Here is a 15,418-nt window from a genome sequence, read left to right on the forward strand (position 1 = left end):
ACACAAGCTCCTGCAGATGCACATGTCCCAGAGCAACGCTGCCTCTCGCATTCCGGGACTCACCCCAGGAAAATTTGTATTTTAAATCCCAAAACCTTAAAAATAAGGTTGCAGCAGGCTAGAGAAGCAGAAGCATGCTGCTTCCAAATTAAAGAAGTCAACGTGAGACATGTATGTAACTTCTCCTGGCTCTTTCCTCCTGCCATCGGCCTGTCTCCTCCACCCACATCCCTTTGGACGCAGAGCTCACCTGCTCCACAAGCATCTAGTCTGACCAAAGGTCTTGCTTCCAGTCCCCAAAGCCCTGAAATTATCCAAGCCCCCAAGATATGGGGAACGATTTCTTCCCAGAAAGGGCTGTCGGGCATTGGAACAGGCTGCCCAGGCCAGTGGTGGAGTCACCATCCCTGGAGGGGCTGGACAGACAGAGATGAGGTTCTCAGGGACATGGGGTAGTGCCAGGAGTGGGTTAATGGTTGGACTCCATGATCTTGAGGGCCTCTTCCAACCAAAATGATTCTATGATTCTATGATCAAAGCATGAACCCAAGTGATAACCCTGCTCCTCAGACCAAACCATGATGTTCACCAACGCTGCGAGATGAAGCCCCACAGGAGCGAAGAGCCACTTCCACTCCTGCCGCTCTCCATCAGCAGCTCAGAGCAATGTGACCAGTTCCCACGGGGACACTGGGGACAAAACAACACGGCTGTGCCCCGAGCAGGCTGGCGGCCACACACCAGGACTGCTGCAACTCAAAACACACGGGTGAGGAGGAAGAAGAACCACCATCTCGATGCTGATTAGGCACTTTCTGTACAAACACCAACTCAGAAACATTCATCCCAGAAAAATCCCTCTCAATCTGTCCTCAGAAGACTTAAACTTGATGACCTGGAGATTAATCTTGTGCACATAACGTAAATCCAAGTGTAGCAGTAGGAGGCCCACACATGTCACACCAATCAAAACGGCTCAGCCCAACCGGTTCAGGAAAGGATTATTGCAGTGGAATGAAAAATATTGTTTTAAAAGCTAAATAAGCTAGCCAGTATCTTTAAAATATTTAAAGGTATGAAGATGTCCCCCATGTTTCTGAAAATTAAATGCAAGACTAGAAAAGCGAAGTCAATATATTCCACCTCAGCTGGAATGTCAATTCATACACTCTCTAGAAAGTACAGACTGGTAAAAGCAGGAACAAAAAATAGACGCTACAGCTGATTAAAACCTGCGATAAACAAACTATGTACAGGAAAATGCATTAGCCTGAGAAATACAAGAACAGCAGGACACTCAAATGGAATTGGAATCCTTAGGTTGTATATCTAAATGCTAGAAATTCCCTTGTTTATCAGTAAAAATTAGTATGATATGAATACTCCAGGCACAGAAAAACAAAGACAGGGTTGACACCTGAAATGACAGTCTGTGCTACGGAGAAACCAGATTGGTTTGAAAAGCAATAGAAAACAACCATAAAAGGCCCCGTGGGATTAGTATAAAGAAAGATTAAAATAAGAAAACATCTTTTAGGCATGCTATAGCTAATATAGTTATGCTGATTATCAATATTTGTTTCTAGGCATTAATACAAGAAGGAAGAAAACATATTAGAATGGTAAAACACAAAAGCATTGCCAGGAGTATTGGAATGAAATGCAGAAGTGTAGGCTATTAGAATAAGCTTCTAGACCACAATATTTACTAAATATGAATAGCCCATCAAGTAGTTGAAGCTCTGACACTAAGGACAAGTTATTTTATACCTGGAACAGGACTCTTGGCACCTTTTGGGCAGCATCTGTGCTGGACGAGGAGCTTCTCTCACCTCACTGACTGCAAGCACAGAGTATCCCCGGTGCATCCTCCAAGTTTCCCCAGTGCATCCCCAGAATATCCCCAGTGCACCCACGGAGTATCGTTAAGCTTGTGCAGAAGAGAATGCTCAACAAGCACAGACAGGATCATTTGGTATATAGAAAATACAATTATTTGGTATATAAAAATACAATTAAACATGGGCTAGACATTCAAAAATTCAATAAATGCATGTTATGCTAAATCCTTCTATATTTATTCTGTTTGTGTTCTGTAAGCTAAAAAACCCCTCATTAGTTTGGATTCACAGAATTCGGGGGTGAGAGAAAGACCTCATTAGTGGCATGGCCAAATAACTTTGAGTTACTTCATAGTTTGCCAGTTCTTTGTACTATATGTCCTATTTAACACAAATACCAAGTTGTAGAGAAGGTTAGTGGATTATTTTCAACAATAATTTTGCAATCCTGAAAGGATGACTAAAAATTATTAAAATGTCTTAAAGTAAAAATAGGATCGCGTTCCTGTGAGACCTGTGACAATTTTTCAATAAAGAAATTATCTCATGGAAAATATATTTGTAATAATTCCTGAACAGGAATGGTTACATTAGGTACCTATTATTCATAGGTGCTCAAACCTTCTTTTAGTGTGTATCAGCTCCTCCTTCCCCAAGGGAATGCCATTTCCAGTGGCACAAAAGACATACTAATGTTATTGATGAAAGCCTTAAAAATACATCGTTTGACTCCAGTTTGGGGTACCCAGCTGGAAAATGAGAAGGCTTGCAATACGCAGAATTTCTCTCTTTACTCAAAGCGAACTCCCTAAGAGCTCAAACTCGACCACAAATTCCTGGCATAGCAAACACCTGAGATTTGAGGAGTCTAATACCTCACCCACGATGAATCTCCTTTCTTTTAATTAGAAAATGTACCAAATAACCCCTCCCCAAATGACACTCTTCAGCTGTACAACATGGTTAGTTGAATACCTTTGTCACAAGGGCTGACGACAGAAATTAATCAAAACTACCAAAGAGCTGCACACACTTGAGTCTTCCATCGACCGCTGCAGCAAAGGCCCCTTATATCACACTTATTAAGCACTAAGAAGTTTTTAATCTTGGTTATTCCTTTCAGCTGAGTCATTACTAGAATATTTTATTGCCTTCCTGAAATGATTAACAGAAGTGACCTTTTCAAAATTTGGAAGGATGTTTTCTGCATGCTAAGTAATATCACAATGGCTTAATTTAAGCGACAGCACAATACCAATCTACCTAAATAATGCTAAATTAATTGTTGAGAGAGATTAAGAAAGTCAAATAAAAACGCGTAGTCAGTAGCAGTTCTGGTTTTAATTCATTTGCCTGTTTTAATATCCTGCTCAAGGCGAGAATTTTTGGTGACAAAACCAGTCACAGTTATCACATCAATTTAACTTCAGTGCACGGAGCCAAACTCGCTTCAGCTGCAAGAAGCCGCAGAGATCAATTTTTCAACACCACAAAATTCTCACCATTACACTTTCCTGATTCCTAGATCCTAAGAGACTCAGTAAGCACTAGGAAAGACCAGAGCACCACCAAAACAAAATCTCTACTGCTGCTAAAACATGAACAAATAAATAAAATTGAGCCCCAAACCCACAATTGTACCAGCACATATTTAAAAAAAAAAGTTACTTGAAGATGTCTGCCACAAAAAAAAGGCCAACTGAAGGGTACAGAACAGCTCTGAAATTTTAAGTGATTGTTACGATTTCCTTTCACTCAGATCAAATTACCTGTAATTTTTGTGAACGGTTCTCCCTTCCAGTAGCACATCTACTCCATTGTTACAAGATTTCCAACCCAGGGTCTTTATGTCAAATGGGGAATATCAGATCATTGCCTACACTAGGGTCACACTGAAATGAAAAATAAATAGTTATTTCCAATTGCAACACGCTGCTGGGTTTAGAGATTTCTGTATTACTCTAAACCCAAAATGCCTTCAAAATGTGTCTGCTTGGGAAGGTGATGTAGGTTACAATGCACAGTTTTGTCTATGAAATGCCTTATTTGGCTTTGAGATTCAAAATTTAAATTTCTGAAAATGTAGATAAAGAGATCCAGGATGAAAATAGGGCACTTGCAGCTCTGAAAAGCATTTGGAATAATGTGTGAGCTTCTCAGTGGAGGCAAAATGTTACTGAAAACTAACACCTCTGCTTTAATCTTTGTCCCTGTTTAAGCTTCACTTTTTTCTCTCCCATCTCTTTTCAACCTTTATGTGTGCTAATTGTTTTTGTTCAGGCTCGTTAATTAAGACTGCACGCTCATCAGGGGAACATCCTCCCTTTTGTTTCCCGGTTCTGTATCGCGGGGCATGAGTGCAGCATCAAAACTGGGTCCGACACTTGGGTCAGTAAAACCATCTCACAGAATTACAGTCACGAAGGTCCCAACGTCCACCCGTGTGCTTCTATCAAAATGCTTCTGCTCATATAACTTGGTGCTTTATTCATACTCATACTGCTTCTGGTGATTTTAATATTGGCTATTTAAAAATCTATCAGAATTAACTCATTCCGTCTTACGGCCAAGAGCTGATGCCCTTCGAAGGTCCATGGGCTGATGGCAGCGTCCCCTCCCAACACACCAACCTCGCAGTCTGCGCATTGTTTAACTAATTCTTTGTATTTATTCTCTTTGGTCCAAGGCCCTGGAAGTTGGCTTTTAGTCTATATGACAGCATTCATAAATTAGTGACCCTGAATTATTCATTAGATATTTAACCCAATGCTCTACCAAAACCCCCTGGTGCTGTAAACCTAAAAAACAATACATTATATATTCTATTTTTCTCTATATAACACTAAATTCTACATTTTTCTCCAAAAGATTCCTTAAGGCATCACTACCTTTTACCTTCAGTGATACCACAATAAAAGGCAGATTTAATAATCTGCTTCAGTTTCTTGCCTTCGTTTTTCTTGAACCATTAATAAAAGTGAAAGCAGAAATGTAACTCAGCTTGTTATCTTTGCAAAATCAAATACATTAGACAGGGTATGATTTGCCTCAGGCAATGCCATTTCGGGTTTGTATCACTACTGGCCAGGACCATTCAGTTTACAAAGAACAAAATCAGGATTTGACAATGGCTGCTGCTTGTTCACAATGAGCAATTGCTCTTTCACCAAGAAATCTGTTTCCACCCCAGCACATTTGAATGAACAAACCTGTGGTGTTTATTACATAGGAAATAGATTCCCTAAAGAACTGAAATAATTTGAATTTTTTCTCTCTTTACCTTCTTAACATATTAACAAGAGAAATCAGAAACTAGCCAAGACCTTTCTTTCGAGAGCAATTTTACCGTTAACAACTTAGAAATTAGATTTTTAACAAGGAAATACAGTGTGTGTTTGGATGATATTCACTAAATTAAATTTAAAAAAAAAAAAAGAAAGAAAATAACACTAGTCACACTAGGACATAAACCTGCAGGTCGATGGCACCAGTTGTCACCAGTTGGGGGGACGAGTCGTTCTCCTGTTGACAGCATTTCTGAACATCTAGTCACCTTATCTCAAGACAACTTCCAAACTTAACACCATGCTCCTGGTTTTGCAACTTCTGCCTGCTAAGCCTGACATATCGCATCACTCGGAGATCTGGGAACATTTGCTTTATCTTGCCACACGCACAACTTTAAATGAGTTTTTCAAACATCAGCCCTGTATCTCTTTTGGAGTTTGTTTCCATGCTCTTTATTTGGAGTTACTAATACAAATCTCAATATTGTGCCTGACTGCCCCCGCCGTGTTCTCTTCCTTCATCTCTTATCCCTCCAGCACACAACCAAGATGACGGTTTCTCAATTTTCTTGTTCTTTTGAGATTTACATAAAGAGCAAGGCTATTCAACTAATAGAAAGACTGAGTAAAAAGCCAGGCCTGATATTTGGGGGTCCAGGGATAGAGGTGATGGTGAGCGAGTGATCTAGATCAGAATTAACAGGAATATTCTGACACAGAAATACAATTGTCACCTCAAAGCCAAGGGGAGAAATTGTAATTTCTCCATCTATTATTACAGAACAGATCCATGATCTTAATTCAAAATATATTTCAAATTTCACTTCATGAATTAACACCAATTTAAGTCTTTTTAATGAATTCTAAATGATTTTAACCAACCATTAAAACCAAAAGCATTTCCCCAGTCCACCTTGAGGCTATTTTGAGCGAGTACACTACAAAGGGAGTACGCTGTCAAATATTGTTAGTGGTTAATATTCTATGAATCCTAAACAATAGAGATAAGCTTTGAATAGCATAAAACAACCTATCGGAAAATATTTCTGTCCTACAAAGCAGAGTCCTGACATTTTTTACTCCTCTGTCTGTGGAATCCCAGTTTACAGAATGTGAGTAAATGAAATTCCAACCCAAAGTACCAAGACTATTCTCAAAAAACACCTCCAAGGCTTTCCAAGCATGGCTCGAGAAGATTCACATTCAGTTCACAACAGGCCGACCAACCGAAAGCATTTACAACTTATTACAAAATGGTTTTTTCTTGTAAAATAACAACTGACAAGTAGAAGACAAATGCTAATAACTGTCTGTGGTGGAGAATGCGGTGTATCACAAATGTGAATGCAACACAAGAGCTTCTTGCTGGGATGTGCTGTAAAAACAGCAAAGCCTGACATTTAAAGATTATTTTTTTTCCTTATGGAGGCAGGTTTCAAGTACAGTAGCGCAGATTTTCATCAATAAGGTAAAGCCTTAGGTCTCGGTGACTTAGGAAGGTGATTTTGTTGTAGGCAGAGAGTGGGAGAAAACATCCTGCGTCTACGGAGGTGATAAATTAACACTGTAAGCTGTAAGAAAAGGCAGCAGCCAACTAGACATCCCAGACTTACAGAGACTCCAAGATACTGAATGTCATTTCAAGACCATGTTGCTACAAAGCGTGAGCTTCCCACCACCCCAGCTTCTCTTTCAATGTGCGTCTTCTAGCGTTACCTTCTCCATCCTGGACCACCTTCTCTTTTGTTCCTTCTTTGCCACTATGCCAACGTAGCCACCTACATCTCCTTACCAACATGACGGGAAGAGATCTCTTGGGGATTGTTCCTCATATGTTCATCTCAACACTGAAGCGTATTTATCTTGCAAATATGAGTTAAACGACAATGGAGTTCTTTCATGATTTTTTGGAGTTTGAGGTGTGGGGGTTTTTGTGGCAAGGACATGATATATCATTTGTTACCAGCTGTCTTTGAGAGAAAAATAAATACATAATGTCTCAGTGGCTCTGATTCAGAAATACGCAGCATTCGCAGCTTCCATCAATTTTCTCTGGAACTGAAGGAGCTCGGTATCAAATAAAAAAGGCTGCCTTGTCATAATTTATGGATACACCATGACCTCTTGATGAGTATGTTTACTGAACGCACACATCACTTCAATTCAACGGCAAACCGCTGGCAAAGCGAGCGGCACGGCCAACGAGGGCTGGAGGCTGCCCGGTCTACTGACACCGGGGGGACAACGCAAGAGCCGTTTGTTTTCATGTCCCACCTCTGACCTCCAGCAGCTCAACCAAACAGTTTGTTAAGGGGATCCAGCCTGACAACACAGACCTAAATGTAAAATGACACGTTCCCTACGGGGGAAGAGAGCTGTGGAAAACAGACTGGTACTCAGATCACAGAATCACAGAATGTCAGGGATTGGAAGGGACCTCAAAAGATCATCCAGTCCAGTCCCCCCACCGGAGCAGGAACACCCAGATGAGGTTACACAGGAATGTGTCCAGGTGGGTCTGCAGAGATGTCTCCACAACCCCCCTGGGCAGCCTGTTCCAGGATCTATCACCCTCACTGAGAAGTTTCTTCTCAAATTTAAGTGGAACCTCCTTTGTTCCAGTTTATACCCATTGCCCCCTGTCTTACCATTGGTTGTCACCGAGAAGAGCCTGGCTCCATCCTCATGACGCTCACCCTTTATATATTTATACACATTAATGAGGTTGTCTCTCAGCCTCCTCTTTTCCAAGCTCAAGAGCCCCAGCTCCCTCAGCCTTTCCTCACACGGGAGATGCTCCACTCCCTTCAGCATCTTCACTGCCCTGCGCTGGACTCTCTCCAGCAGTTCCCTGTCCTTCTGGAACTGAGGGGCCCAGAACTGGACATAATATTCCAGATGTGGTCTCACCAGGGCAGAGTAGAGGAGAAGGAGAACCTCTCTTGACCTACTAACTATCCCCCTTCTAATAAACCCCAGGTACCATTGGCCTTCCTGGCCACAAAGGCACAGGGCTGGCTCATGGTCATCCTGCTGTCCACCAGGACCCCCAGGTCCCTTTCCCCTACACTGCTCTCCAGCAGGTCATTCCCCAACTTACACCGGAACCTGGGGTTGCTCCTACCCAGATGCAAGACTCTACACTTTCCCTTGTTATATTTCATTAAATTTTTCCCTGCCCAACCCTTGAAAGCAAAGGGTGGCTGTGCCTTGCCAACATAATGATTGTGTAAGAAGTGTGTAATTACTACCTGCTTTGAAAACTTGCCTGCTTAAGCCAACCACAAAGAAATACCTAAATGCAGAATATTCTTCACTCTGATGATCACAAGCAAACCAGCTGCACACAGTAAGGGATGCTGAGTGAGGATGCTGGAGCTCTATGGTGGTGACAGCCCGCAGGGAATCCAGCAATTTCGAAGTGCTCCTGATTGGAATAACTGAATACTCACAGAAAATGAGCCTCCCTAGGATTACCTGCCTAATCTGGGTATTATACAAATATACCAATTTCTGACCCATCTAACTTGCTTGAGAGAGGATAGAATAAGGAAAACAGGCTGAGAACCTTTTAAATAAGCAGAGATACCTAAGTAAAAAATTGTATTACCCACATTGTGCTTTTAGAATATTCACAGGAAAACACTGGCATTATGAAATACATCTAGAATACCAGAACAGGGCTCTGCAGCTTCTCAACAACATGGACCCATATGTCTCCAGCAAATACTTCAGCCAGATCACACAGCCTAAGGCTCTTAAAAGCAAATGCTATTGCTATGAAAATTCATGGGAACTTGATTTTTTTAGGATAAAATTCTAGTTTTTGAAGATAAGGAACAGAAGTGTCTCATGCTCTGAGCATTGCTTATTTTCCCAGAAGTTCAACTGTGTTGCACGAATAGCATCAGGACCTGGATTTACTTAATTTTCCTTCCTTAGTTAGGTAAATTAGTCCCCACATTGTTTTCTGCAACATTTGAACAGTAATAGTCTGCATATATGTTTACAAATCTTCGGGAAACACACATTCCAATCTCTTGAGGCTGGTTTAACCAAGAAGGCTGGCACTCAGGTCTAACTGAGAAGTAGATGGTGGTATCAGAAGCCCCCTTGAGGCTGGCAGTGCATTCATTGAGTGTTCACAACCACTTGCAGAGGCAAAGACGCTGGAGGTAATAAGTGTGTAGGTTACTAACCCAGGTCCTGAGAGAAACAGATAAAACTGCCTCCAAAGCCTGAATGCAAAGGGAGTTCCAGAGGTGATGGTCAGATTTGGAGGGCTGAAAGAACTTGGGGTCGTGTCTTCAAAGTCTTGTCTTTTCCAGCGTCGCTGGTCTGCAACTCCAGCAACTGCAACTGCCTAAGGACAGTCTGACACGCTCGTGACAAACAGTGATTGCGCCAATTAGAATCGATGTAGCGTCATCCTCAAATTGTGTCCTGCCCGGACCTTCCTCCTCTCCCACCCTCTCCTCTGCCTTGGCTCTGTCTTCCTTGTCAACCTCTTCTTGAATTTCCACATGTCATATTTGATTGTTTTTCATTCTTTCCCAATCACCCTCAGAAAAAATACAAACTAAAATAATCCATACATAAGCAAGAGGATTCCTTATCTAAGCAATATAGAACAGGATGGTTTTAATTTGTATATTTTGGTAACTCTTTTTACCCTATTTTGTCTTCTCTGCTTGCAAAAGAGAAATGCTGCAGTACGCAGCAACAGGACTTCAGTCATAACTGGATTATTAGGGCTATGATAAAAATTAATTTTAAACAGTAACACATAATTTGACTCTGTTCTAAGAACAGAGATCTGAAAATCCCCTTGAACCTCCAAGGACTGAACGGTGTTGACGTCCCTCAGACCTCATTTCTGTGCCGCGACCTCCAGAATTCACTGGGCTCCATACGGGTTCAGACCCTCCAATTATCTTGGTAATAACGAACCCAATAAAACGGAAGAGCTAATTTTGCATTCTTGCTATGAAAGAAAACTTTCCCTCTAACCTAATGAAGTTGTCCATCATTATGCAATTATTACCTGCATATGTACAACGTCAGCAGGGTTCATTAAAGCTTTTTGAAAGGAAGCAGCGGTACAAAATGCTTCTAATTTTCAGGTAGCTCTTTATATACTGAAAAGGCAGCAAGTAACTGTTCATTTACAAACTGTATTCTGCAAATTTCAAGAACATACAGTAAATACTATGGTAAAAGTATAAAAGGAGGTAATTTCTTAAACATTTTTCTTGTACTTGCATTTTGTTGACCTATATCAGTGTAAAAGCTGTGCCTGAGCTGAGAGAAAAATCAATTTCTCTCTTTCTTTCACTGATAAAATGAGATTAATGTCTCCTTATGTTTCCTCTCAGATGGTTCGACGTCCTCAATTTTCCATGCCAACGTCTAGACAGCTCCCTACGTCAGAAATCAATAAACCAGGATCCAACAAGTTACTGTACCAAGGCAAATGTGCAATGAAATGGAAATTATTCAGCCTATGCATATGTAGGAATCTACCTGCAGTGCATTTTTTTTTACTGAGAATAAAGGCTCCTTTCCTGAGGTCTGCACCACGATGCATCACACACTGTACACAACTGCACGGTGGCAAATCATCGCAGCAATAACCCAACTACAGAACGCCGGACTCATGGAGCTACTGGAATTACAACAAAAGCTCCTTCTCCAGATGAGTCTGGATTGACTCAGGGTAAATTGATAAAATGGTTCCCATTTAATTCCATTAACTGCCGGGCAGATGTTTTGCCTCCGTAGCATTTAAATCTGTTGTGGAGAACGCTGCAATAAATTGCTCTGTCATGATAAAACGCAACTTGCTGGCTTAGGAAGAAAAAAAAAAAGGCAAAAGGATTTTAAACTACATTACATTGAACACATAAAGCTAAATTCAGTTCTAGTGAGCACAAGCATCCTAATTCTACCCAGAAAACTCTCCTTTTCTGGTCCAAACTAGTTCTAGACAGCAGCAAAGTAGGCAGCGTCCTAATGGAGCAGATTATTATGGCAACAACAAAGAAAATAATAAAATATCCATGTCCCCAGCGTTTTCCCTGCCCATGCCAGCTGGCAGCCTTCTCATCCAAGTTCCTCTCACATTTTCACCAATCAGTTTCATTGGAAAGAGTCAAAACTCAAAGCAACCTGTGTCAAACCTGATTCCTCTTTAAGGGCACCATCCCAGCGGTGAGGAAAATGTGAGTGTATTATAGCGCCCCACAGCACAAGGAAAGTCTGTGTTTATCAGGAGGAAACAGATCAATCCAGTGTTTTGTCTAATCAAAAAAAAAAAAATAAAAGAAGGTTTGTTGGGCTTTTTTTGCAATAAAAAGCAAATAAATCAGTTAATATATTGCATTTTCTCCGCAGTCCTATTCTTATATTATTTAATATCTGCTCTGCCCCTCAGCAATACCTATTTATAATGTTGAGAGAACAAAAGAATTTGAGAAACTTAAAAATATATATATTATTAAGTTTTCTTCTGGTGCTTCCCAGTGGTAGAGGTTTATCTGAAGAGACTGAATCTGTGCATGTATTTATTGGAAAATAAAACCACATTTCGTTTTAATATTTTTTTCTATGGTTGACTATGGCAATATTTTACCCCAAGACATTATCAGCTGCTGTTGCACCAGCCTTCTCATTTTACTTCAGCATTATGCTTGTGTGTCACTATTTCAGTCCATTTCACAAATATCTATTATTTATTATCAGTTATAGCCTCACACTGTGCTGAGACAGGAGCTCACACGTCTGGCAATGCTGCCTATTGATTCATAAAGCACCATATTTTCTGTCAGACTGGACAGTATAGTATAAAAGGGAAGAGGTGAACTATAAGGTCTAATGAAAAACATGGATCCAAACACTTTAATCCAAGGCAACACCTCCCAAAATCTGGCAAAAGCTGCAGCACCTCCCAAGTAGAGCTCAGGTCTGTTCTTTACATCTTGTATATCAAACCCATTCAGGTCATCCCAGAGGAAATCGAGAACCGTAATTTTCACGCCGTAACTTCCCAGATCTGCTCTGTTATATCTACCTCTCCAAATCTCTGTTTGCGAATCTGCCCATCGCAGAATCAGCCGAGCGTTTTCTGTGGCGCTGCTTTAACTCTCCTCTGCTGAGAACATTGGCCGTGCTTTAACCTGAATGAAATTTTGGCTAATGCACAATGCCTAGACTATGACCATTACAGAAAAACCTACAAACTCAGCTTCTCAAACTACACCAAGTGACAGGTGAACATGTTGTCATTGTGAAACCCATGGGATGCTCTCATAAAGTGACAGACAAAAAACATGGAGAGCATTGAGGAGAGCAAGCTGTGGCTATTCAGAAACAAAAAAAGGTAAAAAATATTCCAAAAAAAATAATGAAGGACCAGTGAATGTACAGATCTGGAGTGAAGCTAATGTACATCACATAAATCGTGTGGCAGACACATTTGTGGTTTGTCTGTCTGTCCTGGCAACCAGTCCATCAGAGGGAAACTGTGCCTCCTAGAAACCTGCAGCCCAGATCTGGAGATGCTGTTGCAATGCGCGATTCACACATCAACACAGCTTTCAATAAAGCTAAATTCAACAGGAAGGCTTCCTTCAGAAACCATTTTGGCACAGAAAACATTAACTTTATAGTTTAGCTTGTGTATGAGAGTTGGAGGACGTGGATACTCCAGACAGGTCTCAGCCTCCACAGTAAGTCAAGCAAACTCTCTGAATCTATGTTCCTCCTAGATTAGCATACTGTAAACAGTAAAAACTTACTTAAAGGTATTACAAATTCCAGAAACAGTGTTTATTTCTCTGAGAAGGGAACCACTTTCTCTCTCTCCCTCTCTCAGAGAAGTGGCTAAATCTATCAAAATCAAATTACCACTAATGTAATAATCTGTTGTACTTTGCTTGAATCTTTAATACCTGGTGAGCATTTTCACAGCCTGTTTTCCCACGTCAGTGTCTGGCCGATGAAGGAAGTTTCTCCCTTCTGGCCTGTAGACAGGGTTGAGAGGCCAGATGTGCAGTCAGGACAGAGGTGAAGGTTTCACAGCTGGTTCTGTGCTGGTTGTGTGTCCTGATTTCTGAATAGCAATTCGCTCCTCACCTTCACAGCCTTTGGACTCCTTCCTGCAAGTGCTCAGGAGCTTTCCTCAGGACACATGGGAGGACATATTCAACAGAGAAATAAAGAGAGGGACCTGCTGTTTTTTCCCCATTCTCTTCCCTACTTGCTCCAGTTTGTTTCTCCTGGGACTTGCAGTAGATAACTGAGCAACACAGTGTGTCCAATACCAGCCCCCATTCAAAAGAGAAACCCCAGAAAGCAAAAGAATCACCCTATTTCTCCAAAGTGGAAAAAAAAAGAAAAAAAAAAAAGCTTGAAATCACATCAACAGTGAGAAACACGAACAGATCAGCTCATCAAAGTAAAGACAAGTGTGTTACTCAACACTGGAACTATGGAGATTCATCCTGCTCTATCTATAGCGAAGTTGAAATGCGTCCAAAAGCGTGTCACATAGTCCTCTGGGGGACACCAGCTGTGGTGAGAGACACCACTGCTTGCTCCAAAGCAGAAGTCAGCTCCTCTAGATCAAGTACTGCATGAGGCTGGCCAGGAGATCTCCGATCAGGAGCTTTGGTGTCCGGGATGCCAGCAGAAAGCAGAGGTCACCCCATCACCCTGGACACAGTACGGCTCAGTGCTGACAGGGACTCCAACAGGGACTTGTCCACCAAGCGTGTTCTGTCCTGTGACTCGTACACACCACCAGAACATGGAAAGGACCTGAGGGTGTTGGTCAACAGCTGAATATGAGCCAGCATATGCCCAGGTGGCCACCAGCATCCTGGCTTGTACCAGCACTGGTGTGGCCAGCAGGCCCAGGGCAGTGACCATCCTCCTGTACTGGGCACTGGGGAGGCCCAACCTCGAATCCTGGGATCAGTTTTGGGCCCCTCATGCCAAGAAAGCCCTTGAGGTGGTGGAGCGAGTTGAGAGAAGGGAAAGGAGCTGGTGAGGGGCTGGAGCACAAGTGTGATGGGAGCAGCTGAGGGCCTGGGCGGGGTTATTCTGGAGAACAGGAGCTGAGGGGAGACCTTCTGAGCTCTGAACTGCCTGAAAGGAGCTTGGAGCCAGGGGGTCGGTCTCTGCTCAATGCTCTTGAGGGTCTTTTCCAACCAAAATTCTATCATATCAAACGACTGGAAAAATTCATAGATCCTATAAACTTCTGTTATCCTTGGCAATTTCAAGTAGACCGTCTCCAAAAACTGAATTTTCTGAAACACTATTCCAAGTGTGGGTTGCCAGTAGGTAAGTCTTTCTTATCTGGTTCTAGAAGCACGATGATCAGAAAGCAAAACAAAACGTGACATCTTTCGATAGCTTGGATATGCCTACAGTACATTGTGCAGCTTCAAGTAATTAAAACGATCAGTTGTTATTCACCAGGCTTGGAAAAAACTCAAATGCCACCCCGCTGACTGGATTGTGCCATACTATTTAGCTTACTAAATTCCACCACTGAAGATTATTGTGTAATGAAAACAAATCTTGTTTTCAAAAGATTAAGGCCAGCATATGATGTATATTTTACATTACATTTTAAAAAGCAAATGTGTGTCTGTGTTTCAATTGCATTGAAGGATAATCAAAATAAAAAACAGAGCAAAATTTCCTTGTACACCATTTTGTTCTGTCGTGTATTTTCTTTGTAAGCTAGATAACAGGTATAAAGAAAAAACTGGCTTAAAACCACTAAAATGTGAGAGCTAAATGTGAATAAATTTGAAAAAAAAAATACAAATACAAAAGTCTTAGTTAAGACAACAAATATAGTGTAGAAATCACATCATCACACAGCATAGCCTATGACTGTCTAAACTTTAAGAAACTAAGTGACCTAGGTGGTATAATCATTATTGAAGAACTATTTATAACCTTGAAGATAAATATTGCAAGATACATACATACAATTCTATTAGAAGCAGCAGAGTGCACTTAGAAAATTTCTGCTTTCTTTTAGAAGACATTGAGGACCCTCCAAGACATTTCCAAGAAGGACCTTGCTTTGAGTACAGAATTACCTGTAAAAATGAAGATGGCAGAGCTGTAGAAAATAAAAGTCATTTTTAAAACTATTGCGTTGAAAGTCCTCGGGCTAAGGGTGCAAAATGCAAGTGAGACAAGGGGAATTATGAGAAAGGAAGAAACAGAAGATGAGCTTTCAAGATCTCCAGGACAAAATGCTGGAGGCAA

General features: G+C 41.3%; 1 protein-coding gene across 1 annotated transcript in view; it reads right to left on the reverse strand.

Moving 5' to 3' along the window:
• Positions 1-15,418, reverse strand: part of PDE4B (phosphodiesterase 4B) — a gene marked incomplete at its 5' end in the record, with an annotated part of 158,459 nt that overhangs the window by 139,987 nt on the left and 3,054 nt on the right. The gene's annotated exons all lie outside the window — the stretch shown is intronic.

Source organism: Streptopelia decaocto (assembly GCF_964273445.1).
Source record: "Streptopelia decaocto genome assembly, chromosome: 5".
Classification (NCBI taxonomy): Eukaryota; Metazoa; Chordata; class Aves; order Columbiformes; family Columbidae; genus Streptopelia; species Streptopelia decaocto.